The sequence below is a fragment of the Suncus etruscus genome, chromosome 1, assembly GCF_024139225.1.
Source record: "Suncus etruscus isolate mSunEtr1 chromosome 1, mSunEtr1.pri.cur, whole genome shotgun sequence".
NCBI lineage: Eukaryota > Metazoa > Chordata > Mammalia > Eulipotyphla > Soricidae > Suncus > Suncus etruscus.
Genome location: NC_064848.1, coordinates 96506247 through 96528680, shown reverse-complemented (window position 1 = coordinate 96528680; position 22434 = coordinate 96506247). Strand labels below are relative to the sequence as shown.

The window sequence follows — 22434 nt, the reverse complement described above, 5'->3', positions numbered from 1 at the left end:
CACTCAGAAATTGCTCTTGGCAAACTCAGGGGACCATATGGGATGCTGGGATTTGAACCACCATCCTTCTGCATGCAAGGCAAACACACTACCTCCATGCTATCTTTCCAGCCCCTTTATTTTTTTTATGACTGAAATCAATCATGAACAACTTTGTTGTTGTTGTTGTTTGTTTTGGGGCCACACCCAGCTATGCTCAGGGATTACTTCTGGCTATCTGCTCAGAAATAGCTCCTGGCAGGCACAGGGGACCATGTGGGATACCGGGATTCGAACCAACCACCTTAGGTCCTGAATCGGCTGCTTGCAAGGCAAACACCGCTGTGCTATCTCTCCGGCCCGCAATCATGAACAACTTTCTATTAACTGTCTATTAAATAGTGATTCAATTAAAGAATATTTTTAAAAACTTCCTCTAGAAAATCATATTATAATATCTATCTTTAATATTATATAATTTCTCAGGGAGAAGTAACTGCAATTTCTGCAAAGGGATGCTTAATCACAGAAAATAGTCTTTTTTGGGGGGAACATGCTATGCAGTATTCAAAACTTATTCTTGGCTCTAGGCTCACAGATCACTCTAGATGGGGTTCAGGGGAAGCACACTGTGTACATAGTATTAAACTTGTGTCAGCTGCATGACAAATGTCCTACCTACTATACTAACCCTCCAGTCCCCAAATGCAGCTGTTTTTTTTTGTATAAAGACAATTTTCAGGATACAGAAATATCTAAATTTCTGCTTTGTAAGAAATAGAAACAGAAATTATGTACTGGGGCCAGAGAGATAGCATGGAGGTAAGGCATTTATCTTTCATACAGAAGCTCATTGGTTTGAATCCCGGCATCCCTTATGGTCCCCCAAGCCTGCCAGGAGCAATTTCTGAGCCTGAAGCCAGGAGTAACCCCCTGAGCACTGCTGGGTGTGACCCAAAACCAAAAAAAAAAAAAAAAAAAGAAAGAAAGAAAAGAAAAAGAAAAAGAAATTATGTACTATGTATTGTACATAGCTATGTACAATTTAATTAGCTCAAAACTGATACATAGTTGAAAAAAATTATTTTGGTTTTTAGGCCACACCCAGTGATGTTCAGGGGTTATTCCTGGCTATGTGCTCAGAAATCACTCCTGGCTGGGGAATATTGGATGTCAGGGATCGAACTAGGTTGGTCCTGGATCTGCCCCGTACAAGGCAAACGCCCTACCACGGTGCTATTGCTCCGGCCCCTATAATTGAAAATTTTATTTAGCTTAAAAAAGGAAATGTTTGGGAGCTGGAGCAATTGCACAGCAGGTAGGGCGTTTGCCTTGCATGCCGCCATCCCAGGATGGACCTGGGTTTGATTCCCCAGCATCTCACATGGTCCCCGAGCCTGCCAGGAGTGATTTCTGAGCACAGAGCCAGGAATAACCCTGGACTGCTGCTGGTGTGGCCCCAAAACATAAATAAAGAATTTTTTAAAAGGAAATGTTTGGCTTTTAGAAAGCAATCCTAATGAAGATCATTAAAATGTGTCAAATAGAAAGAGGGAAGTTGCCATTATGCTCTACTCTGATTCAAATGTTTCTTCTTTCCTTTTTATTGGTGAGACACACCCAACAATCCTCAGGAGTCACTCCCGTAGGCTCAAGAGCCAAGGACTGATCCCAGGTCTGCCACAGGCATGGCAAATGCCTTAAACTTCTGTATTATTACTCTGGCCTATTTCATATTATAGCTTAAAAAAGTCACACAAAAGTTAAATTTCTATTTCTTCTCTTTGTTTTTTTTTAGGGGGAAAAGTGGATGTACTCAGCAGTATTCACTCCTAGTGGTGCGTGGGGAATCATACGTTGTAACGAGGATTGTACCTAGACTGGTCACATGCAAGTAACCTTTATTTCTAAGAGAAACGGAAATGAGTCATTTGCTAAAAGGGGATTCTTCGATATCCAATCTACAGCAAGCTATGCATAAAGGAGACCTCTCACATTAGCAGTCCAAGGGGCAAAGGAGGAACTTATGGAATCTATGCTGTGAATAGGGGTTGAGGGAGGACAACACTGGTAGGGAATGGCCCTAATTCTTTTCACTATGTACCTTAAATATTACTGTAAAAGACTTGTAATTCACTTTGATCACAATAAAAATTACTTTAAAATAAATTAATAAAAGGGGATTCTTACTCTTTTTTTTTTGTTTGTTTGTTTGGTTGGTTGGTTTGGGCCATACCCGGTGACGCTCAAGGACTACTACTGGCTATGCGCTCAGAAATCGCTCCTGGCTTGGGGGACCACATGGGACACCGGGGGATCTAACCACAGGTCTATCCTAGGCTAGTACCGGCAAGGCAGACACCTTACCACTCTGCCACTGCTCTGGCCCCTGGATTCTTACTCTTTGATGAGTCAACTTAAACTGCTTTCCCTACTCCATTTACAGAATGTAAACAAGCTCTATGGTTGTCAGATAAAAATAGTGACACTTGCTGTTGCTTTTTCTCATTTCTCACTGCTTTTCTTCTTTTTGACTGGCACTTTAGTGTTTACATATTTTGGAGAAAAAATTAACATATACTTACCAAATTTTTTCTTTCTATAACATGAGTTACAACTTGAAAATTCATAAGAAAATATTTTCACAATCAAAGGTCACTTTTATATCAAGAATCTGTATATCACAATAAAGATCTAACAAAAAAATTTAAAGAACAATTTTCTTCTTTTGAGCATTTAAGCCTCATTTGGTGGTGTTCAGATATTACTCCTCTCAAGTGAGCAAGCTCAAATCAAGCTTCAAGCCTCACTCATGAAAATCTTAAAGAAATACACCTTGTAATGCCAAGAAAAGAAGGCAGTCATTGGAAGAACAATTCCACCAATGAAAAGATCCAAGATATCACAGAGTACATAGGAATGAAGTTTAAAAAAGAAATAATACAATAGGCAGCCATAATAACATAACAGTTCAACATGCAGAGGACAATATCAGAGTTATTGAACAACACCAAAGGTGAAGTGAGAAAATAAAAGATTTTAAAAAGGAAGAGAATGTAAGGTTTGTGATATATGATGGCAAGAGGAATTATATCTTTCTAATCACAGAAGAAGGAGTAAGGAAAAACAGAGGAACTGGTGCACTTTCCTTATCTCTGGAGATATGCTCCTTCAGATTCAAGAGTCACAGAGTCTCAAAGTAAATAAAAAAAAAAAAAACCAAAGCAGAGTAATCAAAGTAATCTCCAAAGATCAATTATTTAAAAGGAAAAAGAGAGGGAAAAAAACACAAATAAATGGATAACACAAGTATAGCAACAGTCCTTCAGCCTGATACCTTACAAACTAAAGGAGTGAAATAACATTTTCAAAGTATTGAATGAAGAAACTGCAGATCTCTGTCCACTACCCTGCATGTGTCTTTTAAACTTGAAGAGTGAGAAGAACTTTTTAAGACAAACAGAAATAGTATTTGTCACAACTAAACCAATCATCCAAGGAGTACAGAAAGGTCACCTATAAAAAAACACACACACACACACACACACACAAACGGGCTCTTGGTCAAGCAAGTCAATTCTAAACACATACACAAAAATGGCAATATAGTCTTATATATCATTAATCTTTCTCAATGTCAATAGCATAAACTATAAAAAGGTACAGTAGCTGGATATATCAGGAAAGAAAAGTCCAACCATATGATGCCTACAGGAAGCACTCAAAACTGTTCCTCTGGGCTACTGGGAGTGCAGTGGTGCCAAGCTCTGTGCTCCCTATGCCTGCACAAATGCTGTGGACACAATGACCTGAAGAAACTTCCAGAGCTAAAGCCAGACTCCTAAATTTTTGGCTCCAAGGAGCAAGGGCAGATATATGACCTCTCTTTGATGTGGTTTCCACTCTTTTTAGCTGGAGAATATCCCAAAAAGCTGTGTCCCTGACCTCAGTCGTCATGAGAATGATGTTAATGGCTCATGTGCGTGCCAAGATGCCTCCCACCCAAGGCCAAGAGTGCTCGAGCTGCCAGTCCTGCGCTCTTAGTGCCACAAGTCCTAGACCGGAGCGTAACCAAACCACTAAGCCCCCTGGCTCCTCACACTGCGCATGCACTTCTTCCAGCCTTGATATTACAACATTGGAGGAAGAAACTTCTTTTGAAAACAAGACTCTTGTGCATACAGTGCCCTCTGTAGGTGGTGGCCAGTAACACAAGTTGAAGAATTCATGTGTAAATCTTCAGGATTAAAGAGTACAAAATATGAAGCTGAGTACAACAGGTAGAGCACCTGCCTTGTAGGCAGCTAACCCAGGTTTGATCCCCCACAGCATCCCATGTAGTCCCATACAGTCTCCCAAGTCTCCAGGATTGATTCCTGAGTGCAGAGTCAGAAGTAACCCCTGAACATCACTGGGTGGAACCCCCCACCTCCCTCACCCCAAATGCAAGGTAAATCCCCAGAAATTCATGAGTTCTTACAGATATTTTCTAGGTGCTTTCATTTATATTATAACACATATTGTTTATTTTTACAAATATATGAATATGTCCTATAAATATCACATACTATTCATTTCTACAAACCTTAAATACTGACTTATCCAATCCACATATGAACATGAATCCTAATTTTTAAATTGTCTTAAACTATTTCTTTAATTATAAGTATCATAAATTGTAGGAATATTCCAATATCAAAAAACTCATAATTGTTTTCAAGTTATTTTTTATTTGTTTCTGTGCTCTGTTTCAGCTGTGCTGTGCATCTAACTACAAATAAACCCCAAGTAGAATTTCTGGACATAAGGATATGCAAACTAAACTGACTGAACATCAACTTACATTCCCACCAACACGGAAACTTTCATTGAGGTTAACATATATGTTCACGTGTTAGGGAATATAAAAAAGTGACTGAGATTTAAGAATGGAGCCCAAGGATCCAGAGAGAGAGCAAAGTGGGTAGGCTATTTGCCTTTTGCACGGCTGACTGAGTTTCTATACCTAACATTCCATATGTTTTTTTGTTTGTTTGTTTATTTTTTTGGTTTTTGGTCCACACCCGGCGATGCTCAGGGGTTACTCCTGGCTGTCTGCTCAGAAATAGCTCCTGGCAGGCACGGGGGACCATATGGGACACCGGGATTCGAACCAACGACCTTTGGTCCTGGATCAGCTGCTTGCAAGGCAAATGCCTGTGCTATCTCTCCGGGCCCTCATTAGGTTTTTTGTTTTGTTTTGTTTTGTTTTGTTTTGTTTTGGTTTGGTTTTGGTTTTTGGGCCACACCCGGTGGTGCTCAGGGGTTACTCCTGGCTGTCTGCTCAGAAATAGGTCCTGGCAGGCACAGGGACCATATGGGAGACTGGGATTCGAACCAACCAGCTTAGGTCCTAGATCGGCTGCTTGCAAGGCAAACGCAGCTGTGCTATCTCTCCAGGCCCTCATTAGGTTTCTTAACCCTAAATTTAGACTAAAGACAAGATAGAAGATAATAATGGAGTAAAATATTAAACTGGAACCTTTTAAGCCTAATTTCAGTTTTGAATTTGACAATTTCTGGATGTGTAGTTTTATACAGATCATTGACTTTATTTACTTTTCACAATTTTTCATGTGTATTATACATACATAAAATCTCACATAACATGTATAATTAGGTATCTTATATATTTATCTATTTAAGTAGGTTCATTCTCTGTGATTCCTTTCCTTTCAAATAGTAATTTGTACATGATATTCAAGAAAAAAATCAGAGTCAGCAATATTTCAACAGGAGCAGAAAATATGAAAATTCAGGTATTGTAGAAAACTAGCAAATATACTAGGCATGTTTTTTGCAGAACCAATCTCTAACCACTGCCTATGGCTGTACCCACTGATCTCACACACCTCAGCTGATTTTTCTTATTTATTTCTTGAATGCCTTCATATTTACCAATAGTGAAATTTACCAATAGTGATCCCTGAGTACAGAGCCAGGGTTAAGCCCTGATCATAGATGGGGTGACCACTAGGGCAAAAATTAAACAGTAATATGGATTTATGTTTTAGATGTTCAACATTATAAAATAGCATTTTTATAACTACAGTAAGTTCACCACTAAAAGTCCAGTACAGTTATCTTACAATTATTCATTTTTACCCAATTTACCTACTTCTCTTCCTCCTTTGATCAGGAAACCACTAATTTGGTTTTTCAGTGCCAAAGGTATATGTAACTGGGTTGTTTTGTTGATTTGTGTGGCTTTCTGTTTGATTTTTTGTATGTATGCCAGGGATAAGAGAGCTTCACACATAAATGTGTTCTACCTCTGAGTTCATTTATGTCTTTGTTTTGTCCATGTTGATTGTAGAGAGAAGACTTTAGGTATATGTTCTGTAATCAAAATCCAAGATTTGTTATTAGATGCTGTTAATTTTTTCTTTTTATTTATTTATTTTGCTTTTGGGGCCACACCCTGTGATGTACAGGGGTTGCTCCTGGGCTCAGAAATCGCTCCTGGCTCAGGGAACCATATGGGACACCAAGGATTAAACTCAGGTCTGTCCTAGATCAGCCCCATTCAAGGCAAACGTCCTACCACTCTAGCCCCTCCTTTTTTTTCTTTATATGAGAGATAATCTGGAATTTATTCTTCTCCTTATTTTGCTTAACCTAATTTCATGCATATTTTAAAAAAGGCAAGATATAATCATCTTATAGTTGAGTTGTATTGTTATAAGTAGTGTGAAAAATTCCCATTTCAGGGGCCGGAGAGATAGCATGGAGGTAAGGTGTTTACCTTTCATGCAGAAGGTCATCGGTTCAAATCCTGGCGTCCCATCTGGTCCCCCGTGCCTGCCAGGAGCAATTTCTGAGTATAGAGCCAGAAAAAAACCCTGAGCACTGCCGGGTGTGATCCAAAAACCACAAAAAAAAATTCCCATTTCAACATTACTGCCATAAGTTCTTATCCACTCTTGTGGTATTATAAATTTGGGTCGTTTTCAGATCTTGGCTATTGGAAATAGCTCAGCAACTTAGAAATTCATTTTATGGAGTTGAGAAAGGTTCATACCTGGCAGTGCTCAGGGCTGTGGTGCTCAAAGGATTTTATGTGGTGATGATGATAAAACCCAGGTCGGGGGCCCGGAGAGATAGCACAGCGGTGTTTGCCTTGCAAGCAGCTGATCCAGGACCTAAGGTGGTTGGTTCAAATCCCGGTGTCCCATATGGTCCCCCGTGCCTGCCAGGAGCTATTTCTGAGCAGACAGGAGTAACCCCTGAGCACTGCCGGGTGTGGCCCCCCCAAAAAAAAAACCAGGTTGGTCATGTGCAAGGCAAGTACCTTGCCTTCTACCTTATTGTCCTCTCTGATACTTTATTTTTGAACCATATCCAGCAATGCTCAGGGGTTATACCTGACTGTACACCAGAACTTTATCCTGGTGGTATCAGGGGATTATTTGGGGTTCCAGGAATTAAACCCTGCTTGGATATGTGCAAGGTAAGAGTCCTACCCACTATACAATTTCTTCAGTCTCCTCAGATTCTTCTTAGTTGCTAAATTGAATTCTATGCTTAATGTTATAAATTTCCACATTTTCTTTCTGAAGTAATTGGCCTATACCTCATAGTATCACTTTTATTTTGAAAACACAAGTGATATATTTCTCAATCTTTCCATTTTGAGAAAGCTTGCCTACTACCTTTCACAAAAGTTTCTCTTGGAGGGGCCGGAGAGATAGCATGGAGGTAGAGCATTGGTAGAGCCTTGCATATTGAAGGACGGTGGTTCAAATCTCGGCATCCCACATGGTCCCCTGAGCCTGCCAGGACCGATTTCTGAGTATAGAGCCTGGAGTAACCCCTGAGCGCAGCCTGGTATGACCAAAAAACAAAGAAAAAATTTTCTTTTTTGTTTAGTCTCAAATCAGGAATGTAGAAATAGTTATATATGCTTTTTACTTCCAGCAGGTGGTGCTGTGGTCTTATTTTTGACTACTATAGTTGCTCCAGAAAAACCTAGAGACAGTGGCTGTCTTGCTGTGTCAGTGGGAGCCAGCTTCTGATGTTGGCAAGCTAGGAAAGAATTTGTGTGTGTGCTTGCCCCACTGTTATATCTCTCACTTGACGGTCTCATATTTATTAGTTGTCAACACAGTGGCAGTACAGATTCCAAAGGTATGGAATAGGAGAGTAGAATAATGCTTTCCTGATTGTCAGTCAGCTCCTTTGCTCTTGATTTCTGCTGGGCCAGGGGCATATATGCCTACATACTTCTCTGTTCTCTACTCCCCTGGGCCTTGAAAGGCTACAACTCTGGAGTTTCCACCCTTGTCTTTCCAATGCCTCTTTCTTCTGTTTCTTCCACCCACCTCCCATCACACCTAGGATTGGGCTCCCTGGTGTCATTTTCACAGCAGCCAGTCTTTCCTTCTGAGATGTGGAGGGTGCTTCAGGCTCACTTTGTACAGCAGGATTACCTCAGTGTGTTCCACCCAGAACTTGCTTAATAGATTAATGCACGGAACCATCACAGTGGTAGGTGGGAATGTCTGTGTCTACGCTTGGTGGCCTCTACCACATGGCTTTCTTTCCCAGGGCTGACCTGACATTCATTTATCCTCACGGTTGACAGTGTGAGCAACTAGACAAGTGAACATCCAGAGTAGCCCAGGCAGTACCTAGTGGCAAAGGAGGATACATTTGTCCTCTCTGATTAGAGTCATCTGTTCTTCCTGGGAAAGGACATAGGCTACAAATGAATCTGCTTTGTTTCCCCCAAACTTCTGCCAGCATCTTTCACATACTGACAGCCTGCTTTTGTGTTGTTTAATGATATCCCATACAAACACTGGCTTCTCTTTGTCATGAAGAGTAAGGCAGTGGGCTGCTTGCAGAATTCAGTGGTCTTAAAAAATGCCCATTACTTTGGAAAACCTGATCTCAACTCTAGGAGAGATCGGATTCTATGAGGTGCAGTACACTTAGAATATGCTGTGAAGGGACTTAAGAGAGAGCACAGCAGTTTGCACACAGTTGATCCAGGACGGATGGTGGTTTGAATCATGACATCCCATATGGTCCCCGTGCCTGCCAGGAGCAATTGATTTCTGAGCACAGAGCCAGGAGTAACCCCTGAGTGCTGCCAGGTGTGACCCAAAAAAAAAAGAAAAGAAAAGAAAAAGATATATTGTGAACTAATGACTAATGTGAACACCAGGAACTGGGAACTAAATTGCAAAAGGGATAGTCTTTTCCCAACACTGAGCGGCCTATAAAGTCTCTGCTTCCATTCCCTATGAATCAGGGTTTTTCTGATTATAATAAAGGAATATAATAGCTACACAATGTGGGATGCGGAAGTATGGATGAAACCTGTGGTATTTCAAGAATAATTCTGCCTTCTCAGACCAGTGACTCACATGTGAATGAAGACTTAGACACTATAGACTGAATCCTCTGAATATCTGAGAAATTGGCTGAAGTCAGGTAAATTTGAACATGCAATGGAAGAGAAAAAGTAAGAGGCAAGTCTTCATGAGTTACAGGAAGGGTGAAGGCTGTCTAAATATGTTTCCTTGCTGTCTCACATGTTTATTGTATATTTTACCACTTTCACTGCAAAGTGTTGGTGATGGCCAACTTTACAATTAAACCTATAGATTAGAAAATATTAAGATAGGGGCCGGAGCAGTAGTGCAAGCTGTAAAGCATCTTTCTGCCTTGTGCGCACTAGCCTAGGACTGACCGTGGTTAGATCCCCTGGCATCCCATATGGTCCCCCAAGCCAGGAGCGATTTCTGAGCACATAGCCAAGAGTGACCCTGAATGTCACTGGGTGTAGCCAAAAACAAAAAAAAGAAAATATCAAGATAAAATAATGAGGCAAGGGAAGTTGGGATATCATTCCAGATCATTGCTATAGTGTGTTGCAGTGAGTTTGAATTGCTTATAAATTTCATATATTATGATATAAGAGTAACAGACTATTAGAACAATAATTGGTAAAATATTTCTGAAACCGTTAAATTGCTAAGTATAAAGTTAGATAAATGCAAAAAAAATATACTTATGATATTTCATAAGTTCTAAGAAATGACCTTAATTATCCTTAGAGATGAAAATCTTAGTCACACTATTTGGTCAGTATCACATGGATTTAATAAAGAATTGTATGAAAAACAGTATGGATTCTTTTTATAAATATTCAGTTCTAAAGAGTAAACTCAATTCCATTCATTAACTTCATTTGTTAAATTTAAAAAAGTATAGTTTCATTGTTACAATATGAAAACAAGCAACAAAGGAAAATCAAAAGTATATTTATGCTAAAATTATTTTCTGTTGAAGTTGAAACATTGTGCCACTTTGATTTTTTTTTCTCTTCTTTGGACTTCGAAAGTTCTCCTACCTTAAAAAAAAATGGTAAGGGACCTGAATGGCTGAGTAAGCCATAAGGTGTCTGCCTTGCATGCTAGCCTACGACAGACAGTAGTTGGATCCCCAGCATCCCATATGGTCTCCCAAGCCAGAAGCAATTTCTGAGTGCATAGCCAGGAGTAACCCCTGAGCGTCACCAGGTTTGGCCAAAACAACAACAACAACAAAAAAGTAAAATATTTTAACAGTCCTTACACATTTTTAAGAGTTGAACACTCCAAAAGAAATAAAATGAAGGGAATCCATTAAAGAGACAGAAACTACAGATGGCACTGATGTCTCCAAATTATTGGATTGATTCTGTGGCATAATTATATTATAAAGTACACAAACAAGGTCAGCAGACATAGGAAAAGCCTTCTGCCTATTATATAATTTTTTGTTTGTTTTTTGAGGGCCATACCCAGCAATGTTCAGGACTCAATTCTGGCAGGCTTGGAGACCATATAGGATTCCGGAGATTGAACCCAGGTCACAGCATGCAAAGTAAACACCCTACCTGCTGTGCTATCACTCTGGCCACTTAACTTTTAATCTGAAGACTTACTTGCCATTCTGCCCCTCTCCAAGTAGGGCCCTATCCCCCTCCTTAGTTCAGGATAGCACATGAGTGTCTCAAATGCCTGATTATACCTTGAATTTCATATTTCTATTTTTATGAAATACCTGTTCATCTGCCTTTTTTTAATTGTTTAGACCAATTTAATTTTAATTTAAATTTTAATTGTTAGACCAACCTAAAAGGAAACACTTCTGCCTGAACACTCAATTAACACTATTAGATTCTGGGTCTTCAGGAAGTAAAAATTCTGTTTTTGGGAGGCTAAACCTGGATCAGACTCATGCAAGGCCAGCATATTACCCACTGTACTAGTTTTCTGGCTCCAGAAGGTACAAATTATTGTGAGTCTTCTGTATCTCTGCCTGTAGGGACATGTTGTAGTGTCCTTTTCCTGAATTCAGGTTAGCAGTGGATGTTATCTAAATTAGGTCCTTAAATATATTGACTCTACCATAGACTGGTGATGAATGCTATAAATTTTCTATGGATCCCTCTCCTTCAAGAGGTGATTGCTGCTTTGTCATTAGGAGGGAAAACGGTAAAATGTACTCTTTTAAATTGGTGTAAATGCTTTACAACCTTTAGGAGGTTCTGGTTCTCACCAGACCAGCATCTGTTTAGACAGGCTTTGCTATACGTACCTTCTGTTTAATAACAAAACAAAATCAAAACTTAAAAAAAAATCAAAACTGTTGTGTTCTGAGATCAAAAGAATCTCTTTCTCTGGAAAATCCATGGGTTGTTTTGTATCTGGTGACCATCTCAATAGGTTGAGAATCTAAGACTCTACGTGATATGCAAGCATCTTTTTTGGACAGTGTCAACTTTCTTTTTTTTTTTTTGGTTTTTGGGCCACACCCGGTAACGCTCAGGGGTTACTCCTGGCTATGCGCTCAGAAGTCGCTCCTGGCTTGGGGGACCATATGGGATGCCGGGGGATCGAACCGCGGTCCGTCTCCTAGGCTAGCGCAGGTAAGGCAGGCACCTTACCTCCAGCGCCACCGCCCGGCCCCAGACAGTGTCAACTTTCAGCAGAGATTGGCCAATAATCTTACAATCTTGGTAATGTATTGAATTAATCCCTCAGGTTCCAAGTACCACTGTGGACAAAAAGATAAAAGAGTTATTATAGAGTTATTATAGACATAGTAAAATTAAGACATTAAAACTACTTATAGCAAACACTGTAGTGGGAGTCCATGACTTCCAAACACATTCTACATTTGTTTCAGTGAATAAAATCATTAGAACATTATTATAGACATCTATAAAGAGCAGTTAAAGGGCATAAAGAGCAGTTAATTGGACACATGCTCAATCTAAACAGCCTTATCTGTTCTTGATGGGAGAGTTTAATCCATTGACATTTAAGGAATCTATTGACAGAAAGGGCTGTTCTGCCATTATATTGTAAAGGGTTGTTGTTACAATTGGGGAATTGGTTTGTGTAATTGCTCTTTTAAATAGGTCATTGAGGGTCATTTTGGTTAGCACAAATATTGCGAGGTTTTTTTTTTATATCTGAGAATGTCTTCAACCCTCCCTCCCATGTAAATGGGAGTTTTGCTGGGTAGTGAACTCTAGGTTGAAAGTTTTTTTTATTCAGCAGTTTGAATATGTCATTCCATTCTTTTCTTGCCTGGATTGTCTTAATGGAAGATCTGGTTTGAATCTTAGGTTGTTTCCTTTATACTTGAGACTTTTTTTTCTCCCTTACTGCTTTAAAGAGTCGATATTTCTCTTTGTTTACCATTTGGATTACTAAGTGTCTTGGTGTTGTACTGTTATGGTCTATTTTGTTTGGCACTCTTTTTACCTCTTGGATTTGTAGAGAAACCTCTTTCCCCAGGGTGGGGAAGTTTTCTGCTATTATATCCCTCACTACTTGTTCTTCCCCTTTCCCATTTTCATCCCCTTCTAAAATTTCTATAACTCAGAGATTATTTCTCTTGTCTTTGTTCATTAAGTACCTTACATATTCTTGTATGGTTTTGTCTTTCTCTTTTTAGACATCTTTATCAGTGCTGGCTTGTAATTTGTCTTCAAGTTTATCTATGTGATTCTCCACCTATGTAATTCTACTATTATGGCTTGCTAACAAGTTTTTTAGTTACTTGAGTTTCCTTTGTATGAATTCTCTCATCTTCTGAGAGTTCTTCTTTGAGTTGGTTGAATTGTTCATCTATAGATCTCTTAATTATTGGGGGGGCACATCCAGTGACGCTCAGGGGTTACTCCTGGCTATGTGATCAGAAATCGCTCCTGACTTGGGGGACCTTATGGGATGCCTGGGGATTGAACCGCGATTCATTCTGGGTCAGCTGTGTGCAAGGCAAATGCCCTACCGTTGTGCCATTGCTCCAGCCCCTAGATCTCCTAATTTTGCAGGCTAGTTACTCCTTGATTTTCACTGCTAAGCCATTTTAGGTCCTCATCTATAAGGTTCAGGCATTTGGGTGGACTTGGAGATTTGAAAGAATTTCTCTCCATAATCCCCCCAGTAGATGTCTTCTTTAGCTTCCTCATTAATTTTTGCATTTAGTGGTTTAGAATATTGGAGTATCAGTGTTTAAAAAAGTGATATATTGAATTGTTTGTATGAAATTTGACTCAAGGTATATCTTCTTTGAGGTTATTTTTCTAAACTATCAAGGTTGTCTAAATATGGTAAAAATATTGCATGCTAATTGATTTGTTCAGCTGGTCTTGGAGCTGTGTATTCTTTTAAGTAAAAAAGTGCTAAATCTAATCTGCCAGGAAATCTATGATATAAATTGAAATGACTTATTTGTTTTTTTTGGTTGGTTGGTTTATTTTTGGGTCACAACTGGCAGCGCTCAGGGGTTACTCCTGCCTCTATGCTCAGAAATTGCCCCTGGCAGGCACAGGGGACCATATGGGATGTTGGGATTCGAACCACCATCCTTCTGCATGAAAGGCAAATGCCTTACCTCCATGCTATCTCTCCGGCCCTGAAATGACTTGTTTGTAAAAAGGAGGACTGATGGGAAGGAAAGGGGTTTCAATATCGACCCAGGAGTTGGCTGGGAAAAGACCCAAAAGGACAGCCCCATTTGCATTTGGTGGAAGGGGTTAAAATGTGAGGTTCCCTATTCCCTCCTGGACACAAACCTGGCTGGCCCCAAAGGGCAGATGAACAGTAATGGTACTGGAACCCAGAAGATTATTGAGGGAAGGCTGGAAAGGGGGCCCCTTTTGAGCTTGGTGGAGGAAATTAGGATGGGAATCTCCCTGTTCCTGCCCTGACCCAGACTTACTGTCACCAAGGAACAAAGAATCAGCAATGGAAAATTCAAGAAATTTTAAAAAAGAAAGTTCTATTCTCCATCGGCCTAGTTAAAGATGATATTGGAGTAAAACTAATTTGACTAACATATCCCAAAAACATCTGTAACAATAAAGTTAGGACTCAGACCTCTAGATTTCATTTTTAAGTCTTTTTCCATTTAAACTTTTTACTGAAGAAGTATGAATCAACAATACTTCATGGGGCCGGAGAGATAGCATGGAGGTAAGGCATTTTGCCTTTCATGCAGAAGGTCATCGGTTCGAATCCCGGCGTCCCATATGGTCCCCCGTGCTTGCCAGGAGCAATTTCTGAGCATGGAGCCAGGAGTAACCCCTGAGCACAGCCGGGTGAGACCCAAAAACCAAAAACAAAACAAAACAAAACAATACTTCATAGTGAGCCTTATCATTATAAAGAATTTGTCTTTCTGTCTGTGGGGGGAATAAACTTCACTTGTTGGAATAACCAGTTTTGGTCTTCTCTCTAATCAGGAGGGCTTCTTATTTGCATGTTTATTCCACCTGGCCAGTAGAACTTCTGAATTATCCCCTATCCCTGCCTGTTCTCTACCCATGGGGTGATCCTACTCTTCCCAATAAAGACCATGGTCAGAGAGGATTCTGGGTCCTCTTCTACAATTTACCTGTCCTCCAGCTTATTCTGTTTGCAGCTAGATTGTGGTGGAAATTTTTTAACCTGTTTCATCTAACTTGGTGTGGATTATTTCCTGTGTTGGTATTGCTTCTAGACCCACATTCCCCAATCCTTCCAGGATTGTGATGTGAGGATTTCTCTTCATTCACTTATTTGCCAAATATGTGAATTAGGAACTTAAGGCCCTGCAAAGGATCCCCCAACACATGTAAGTGAGGCAGACATAGAAAATCTTTTGATAAAGTATAAATTTTGTTATATGGTTCAAACAGTCTGCTGCTATAGTTTAAATACAATTATTATTCTTCAAGAAAAGAGTGATCCCAGGGATAAGCTAAAATGAGTACAAAATAACTTGAAGTATCTTATTGTGAATTTAGTCCTATGCCAACTTTCTCCCCACATGGGGAATTCCTTCTCCTTTCTCCTCTACTTTCTTTTTATTTTTAGCCTTATGTCATTTATTTTTTATCACTATAAGCTGAAGGTCACATCCTAATATAATAGTTCAAATAGTCATTACTGAATATAAAACATAAATCAATTTATCTGTATATTTATGTATAATACTGTTAATTTTGCTTTGCTTTTTTTTTTCTTTCTTGTTTTTGTTTTTGTTTTGTGGTCACACACAGCTGCACTCAGGGGTTACTACTGGCTCTAGGCTCAGAAATTACTCTTGGCAGGCTAGGGGTATCATATGGGGTGTCAGGGATTCAGGCTCACTACTGTGCCATCTCTTTGACCCCTGTTAATTTTTCTTGCAGAACATAGTTCTGATATCATTTTTTTGTTTTGTTTTGTTTTTTTTTGGTTTTTGGGCCACACCCAGTGACGCTCAGGGGTTACTCCTGGCTATGTGCTCAGAAGTCGCTCCTGGCTTGGGGGACCATATGGGACGCCGGGGAATGGAACCGTAGTCCATCCTAGGCTAGCGCAGGCAAGGCAGGCACCTTACCTCTAATGCCACCGCCTGGCCCCTGATATCATTTTTGAAATACTTTTTTTTTTTTACGTTTTTATTCCTATTTTTTTCTTTTTTGTTTGTTTTTGGGCCACACCCGACGGCGCTGAGGGGTTATTCCTGACTATCTGTTCAGAAATCACTCATGGCAGGCTTGGGGACCATATGGCCGGATTCGAACCACCTTTGGTCCTGGGTCAGCCACTTGCAAGGCAAACACCCTACTGCTATCTCTCCGATGCCTTTATTCCTTTTTGTACACGGTTGCTTTATTAGATGTGAGCATGCATAAGTATATAACGTATTTTATACATACATATATATATACAAATTCATACAAGTTGTGAGAATATTAGAACATAAACATGAGATTATTTGGGATCAAATCTAGGCATTGACACCCATAAGTCATCTGCTCTACAAATTGAACCACATCTCTAGCCCCCTCCTCCTCCTCTTTCTCTTTTTTACTTCTCTTTTCTTGCTCTCTTCTTCCCGTTATTCTTTTTCTTCCTCTTCTTCCTCCTCTTTCTCTTCTCACTTTTCCTCCAACTCCTTTTTATTATTCTCTTCCTGGGTCTCTGGGACTCCAATGATTCTTATGTTGTTTCTGTTAAGTTTATCAAAGACTTCTATTTTCATCTGTTCACATTCTTGGAGGAATTTTTCCATTGTCTGATCATTTGCTTTAAGATTCTTTTCCAATCTCTTCTGCTGTATGGAATTGTTCTGCATCTCTTGTTCCAGCTAACTGATCTGTCCTCAGCTGCTGTTACTTTGTTGGAGAGGCTTTCTATTGAGGTTTTAATTTCATCTACCAAGATTTTCAGCCCTTCTGTTTCAGATTGGAGTTTTCTGATTTCTATATTTGTGGTCTGTTCAGCTCGATCTATACTTCCTTTGAGTTCTATGAACATACTCCATATTTCTTCTCTAAACACCTTATCTGAGAGGAAAACTAGCTGGTTGGTACTTTTTGGGTCATCAGAGCTGCCATCTTCATTCTCTCTGTGCATGTTGTTGCCCTGCATTGTTTTCCCATTACCAAGCTTGTAGTGTGGTTTTTAATATGTGTTGTGGTAGGATTCATGAGCTAGAAGATGGGTGCACCCTTATTGGGTGGATACAGCTTACCAGGTGTTGGGCCCTGAAGATCATGTTTGCTGTTGTCTTCTTGGCTGCCTCACATAGGAACGCAGCTCTCCTCTATTTTCTTTTTTTTTTTAAAGCCAGTCAAATTGAGCAGTGGGGGGAGGGGGGTTTATATACCAACTTTTGTGATAGTAACGTTAATAAATTCTGATAAACCACTGCTATCGGACCAGTCATTTCCTCTATTTTCTAATAAACGTTTCTACCTTCTAAAAAGAAAGATCTTATTAATCTAGGAAGAATGTAATCCAAAAATGAAGACATTAACAGAATAGAGGAACCATCCATAAGTAGATGGTTATTGGCCAAGAATAATAGTAACATAAAAGACCCTTTATTTTTCTTTTCAGTATAAAACAAAATAAACCCCCAATAATTTCACTTCTATTGTCTAATTCATGCTATGCCAGTTTAATAGTGCTCCCTCCCACATTACCAAAGTTTGCGATAGTAAACTGATATTTAAAAAGACACAAAATTCCTCAGAAGCCTGCGCAAAGCCAATATTCTAACTACAGAACATTTCACTGAAAGTGAAGTTCTATGCGTCTTTACCATTAATGTTAAACAGTTACGGTTGTTGAGATTTTGACACTGAACTATTCTCCTTACTCCCACATCACAGTAATTGCTCCTTGTGTAACTCACTGTGATTCTACAGCACAGCAGGCTGCCATGTGAGGCCTCTCACCGGGCATTGTACAGCAATGTTTTCAAATCTGCTCCTGTAAAGGAGTCAGTGACTGATGCCACATGCTGAAGGTCCACATCATCTGCCAGAGGTAGAGAGACACTTAGAACATTTAGAATTTCCAGATGGGGGGCCGGGAAGGTGGCGCTGGAGATAAGGTGTCTGCCTTGTAAGCGCTACCAAGGAACGGACCGCGGTTCGATCCCCCGGCGTCCCATATGGTCCCCCCAAGCCAGGGGCGACTTCTGAGCACATAGCCAGGAGTAACCCCTGAGCGTCAAACGGGTGTGGCCCAAAAACCAAAAAAAAAAAAAAAAAAAAAAAAAAAAAGAATTTCCAGATGGGACACCTGGAGGGAGAAAAATTAGTTGCTTTAGTAAATGAATCTTAATCTGTGTATCTTATGATTTTTATACTAATCAAGTGGGAGGGGAACCATGCAGTGCCTAAGATTGAACTCAGGCCTCCTAAATGTGCTCCTGCTCACTGAATTCTCTTTGTGTCCCCTTTAATTTAATATATATAGTAAGTTGGGAAATGTGAAATATTATCTATTCTCCCTAGTACCCCCCTCCTCTGGTTTTTGTACAACATCTAGTGATGTTCAGTGGTCAATCCTGACAGTGTTCAGGGGACCATATAATGTGCTGGGAACCAAATCTAGGTCAGGCACAGGCAAGATACATGCCTTACCTCCTGTACTCTAACCCCTCCCCCCATAACTTTATCATAAAAAGAAAGAAAATAAAAATAAATGAATAGAAATTAACCCTCTTAATGAATCAGTATAATTTCTATTCAGACAATGCTTTCTTGATTTGAACAAGTTTACATTTCAAAGGCAAAATGTAAATCAGTACATGTGGTGTTTGTTTAGAAATATTTGAACACATATATATAACACTAAGAATATAATAGTTTCAGTTCTTTTTCTTTTTCCTAGTTGGTCTACAATAAAATATAAAGCTTAAAGACTTCATGGAAATAGCTAGATCAAAGAAAGGCTTCACAGCTCATTCAGAATTATGCTATGAGCAATCAGTGCTGACATCCTTGTCTAAGAGCTGGTCTACTAAGGACATTTGCTATAACACAGAAAGAATGCTGCATTTATTTTGTTTTAGACTCCAAATGTGAAATTGTCACCTGGTCAAGAGGAGAACAGTATACACATTTATCAAGCCGGCCAGGCCTGAGCAGGGCAGAGTCAATTAAATCAGGGCAACTAGTAGCAGCATAAACACCTAGAGAAGAGGAAAGAAACATCTGTATTAAATCCCAGTGAAAGTGTTTCTGGGGCCAGAGCAATAGTACAATGGGTAAAGCACTTGCATTCTGTGCACTCGACCTGAATTCAATTCCCAGCATCTTATATGGTTCCCAAAGTACCATATGTCATTCCTGAGCACTGGGTGCTTATGGCTTATAAGCTCTCACCACCACTACTCCACTCCACAAAAACCAAGAAGGTATTTCTGACTTTATTGTCCTCACCCTGTAAGCCTTCTACTATATCCAGCAGAGTCAGCAGCTGATTAACAATGCAGTCAGTGACTCCTGTGTTATCATGGCCTTGCCCAGGAGCAATGGATTCAAACTCATCAAAGAAAAGAATGCAGGACTTTGCAGCCTGTGCCCTGCAAGAATTGACATTTCAGGTCTGAATCAGGCTTCAGAGTTTGTAAAGAAATCTCATTCATATATGTATTTATCTACATCATGTAATAAATCATTAAAAAAGAGACAAAGCATATATAATTATCCTGTCATTGGTAAGCCAAATCTTGAGAGATCAATGTTTGTGCCTAAGACCCTTGTCATCTCAGAGCTGGAGTGATAGTACAGTAGGTAGGGCTTTTGCCTTGCATACAGCCTACCTGTGTTGGATCCCTGGCATCCCATGGTCCCTGAGCACCACCAGGAGTAATTCCTGAGTACAGAGATAGGAGTAACTCCTAAGCAATGCCCGGTGCAGCTCAAACTCTCCACCCTCCAAACAGCCTATATCTTCTGTACAGGGATTAAACTAGTCTTTTTAACTAAGAACATGGTTTCCTTAGTATTGTAATAAGGTAAGAAAATTAAAGATACAGGGGCCAGAGAGATAGCATAGCAGTAGGGCATTTGACTTGCATGCAGCCAACCCAGGAGATGGTGGTTCAATTCCAGGCATCCCATATGATCCCCTGAGCCTGCTAGGAGCAATTTCTGAGCTTAGAGCCAGGAATAACCCTGAGCACTGCCAGGTGTCACCTCCCCCCAAAATATAAAATAAACAAACTCTCTCTCTCTCTCTCTCTCTCTCTCTCTCTCTCTCTCTCTCTCTCTCTCTCTCTCTCTCTCCTTTTTGGCACTGTGATTTGGACTATTGTTAATGGAGGGGTGTCTTGCCTTAGTTTTTCCACTTTCCACACCGAGTTCTTGTCCAGAGCAATCAGTTCCATCTACTAGTAGACCCTTCTCTGCTCTAGCTACGCTCACTGCTCTTTGTGGTGAACTTTCTACCCTGGGCTGGACCTCCTGACCTTTGTCTCTATTGTCTCTGGGTATTATTAACATACTATCATATCCCACAAATGAGTGAGATTAGTCTATGTTCCGTTCCCTCTGGCTCATTTCACTCAAATAATAATCTCCATGTCCATCCATGTAGAGGTAAGTTTCATGACTTCATTTTCCTAACAGGTATATAGTATTGAATTATGTAGATGTAGCACTGTTTCTTTAACCAGTCATTGGTTGTTGGGCACCTGGGTTGTTTCCAGATTTTGTCTGTTGTAAATAGTTCTGTGCTGAACATAAGAGTGTAGAGGACATTTTTGTGTTTTGTTTTTGTGTTTGGTCCTCCTATAATATTTTAATCAGAGCTATAGTGTATAGTAAGTTAAAATCTAAATTTGATACTTTTGCACCAATTACAAAGTACATTTAGATACTTATTTTATCAAAGGAAAAAAGTGAACTCTCCTTTGCAGGGAGTGTGGCTCCCTGAAGGTTGTCCTCCCAAAGATCATTCATTCTGGGAGCACCATCCATCATGGTAATTGGTCCAAACAGGAGTACTAAGTTGTGCCCTCTTGGTACAACCATTCAGCAGAAGAGCTCTCCTCAGGATTGGCTCTGGACTTACTAGGATGGCATCACACCAAACTTCTCTCTGCTTTGTCATACTTTTGTTGGTTTGTCATAAAACTACCCTCAGGGCTGTTATTCACCAAGCACTTCCCATGATAACCCTCCCCTACTCTGAACACAGATCTCCATTTCATCCTGGTCTCAAGTGAATATTCCTGAGGACACCTACAATTCACATGGGGCACAATAATCCTGTGAACTGGTAGGTATTGTCAGAAAGTACCATTCACTTCAGATTCCACTTTTCATACTTATGCTGCACTTTTGTTCTGACCTGTAAAGGAGAAAGGATCAAGGATAAAGCAAAATACAAAACTGGTTCTATTCTCTTTTCTTTCTATCTTGTTTTGTTTTGTTTTGGGGGGGGCTACACCAAAATACATTCCTCAGGTGGCTCACAAATTATGCCTCTTGTTACCTAATTCCTAACTATCTCACCAAGGGATCTGGTAACTAGGTCAGGTAAGAGTGAGGTTGTGGCCTCCCAGAAAGCACTAACCACCTCCCTCTCCATTCACCTTGACAGACCTGGGTGAGTTAGAATTGGAAAAGTCTGGGGCCGGGCGGTGGCGCTAAAGGTAAGGTGCCTGGGCCCGGAGAGATAGCTCAGCGGCGTTTGCCTTGCAAGCAGCCGATCCAGGACCAAAGGTGGTTGGTTCGAATCCCGGTGTCCCATATGGTCCCCCGTGCCTGCCAGGAGCTATTTCTGAGCAGACAGCCAGGAGTAACCCCTGAGCACCGCCGGGGGTGGCCCAAAAAAAAAAAAAAAAAAAGGTAAGGTGCCTGCCTTGCCTGCGCTAACCTTGGACGGACCGCGGTTCAATCCCCCGGTGTCCCATATGGTCCCCCAAGCCAGGAGCAACTTCTGAGCACATAGCCAGGAGTAACCCCTGAGCGTTACTGGGTGTGGCCCAAAAACCAAAAAAAAAAAAAAAAAAGAATTGGAAAAGTCTGCTGCAAACACCTCTGCTGCATGCATGGACTCTACCATTCAGTGCTGCAGGGCAGCTATTAAGCTTTGACTAAAGTCTAGTGCTATCTGCATGGCACAGGAACTGATCCCCTTCGTTCAAATGGTGGCAGAATCCTGAAGCATTCATTATTCTTTTCTGGAAAAGGAAAGTCAGGGCCCGGAGAGATAGCACAGCAGCGTTTGCCTTGCAAGCAGCCGATCCAGGACCAAAGGTGGTTGGTTCAAATCCCGGTGTCCCATATGGTCCCCTGTGCCTGCCAGGAGCTATTTCTGAGCAAATAGCCAGGAGTAACCCCTGAGCACTGCCAGGTGTGACCCAAAAACCAAAAAAAAAAAAAAAAAAAAAAAACCAGAAAAGGAAAGTCAGTCTTAACCTCAAACAAAGATTCCTGTAAATGTCACCTTCTCTTGCAGGAAATAATTGCAGGAGGCAAAATAATGAAATAAAATAGTTTAATCTAAAGGTTACCAAACATTGGCTTACCCAGAAGTGGAGATAGAATTACACACCTCAGAGCTGAGATGTGATGCAAATGAACCTCTGAGGGGAAAGTGTGCACCACCCTTTTCCTTTACAAAAGTGAGT

At 40.4% G+C, this 22434-nt stretch overlaps 1 protein-coding gene across 1 annotated transcript in view; it reads left to right on the top strand.

Moving 5' to 3' along the window:
- KBTBD2 (kelch repeat and BTB domain containing 2) overlaps positions 1–22434 on the top strand; it is a 73355-nt gene that overhangs the window by 5847 nt on the left and 45074 nt on the right. Inside the window, exon 3 of the mRNA XM_049768964.1 lies at positions 1778–1873. The gene's annotated coding sequence lies outside the window, so the exon portion shown is untranslated. The remainder of the gene's footprint in view (positions 1–1777; positions 1874–22434) is intronic.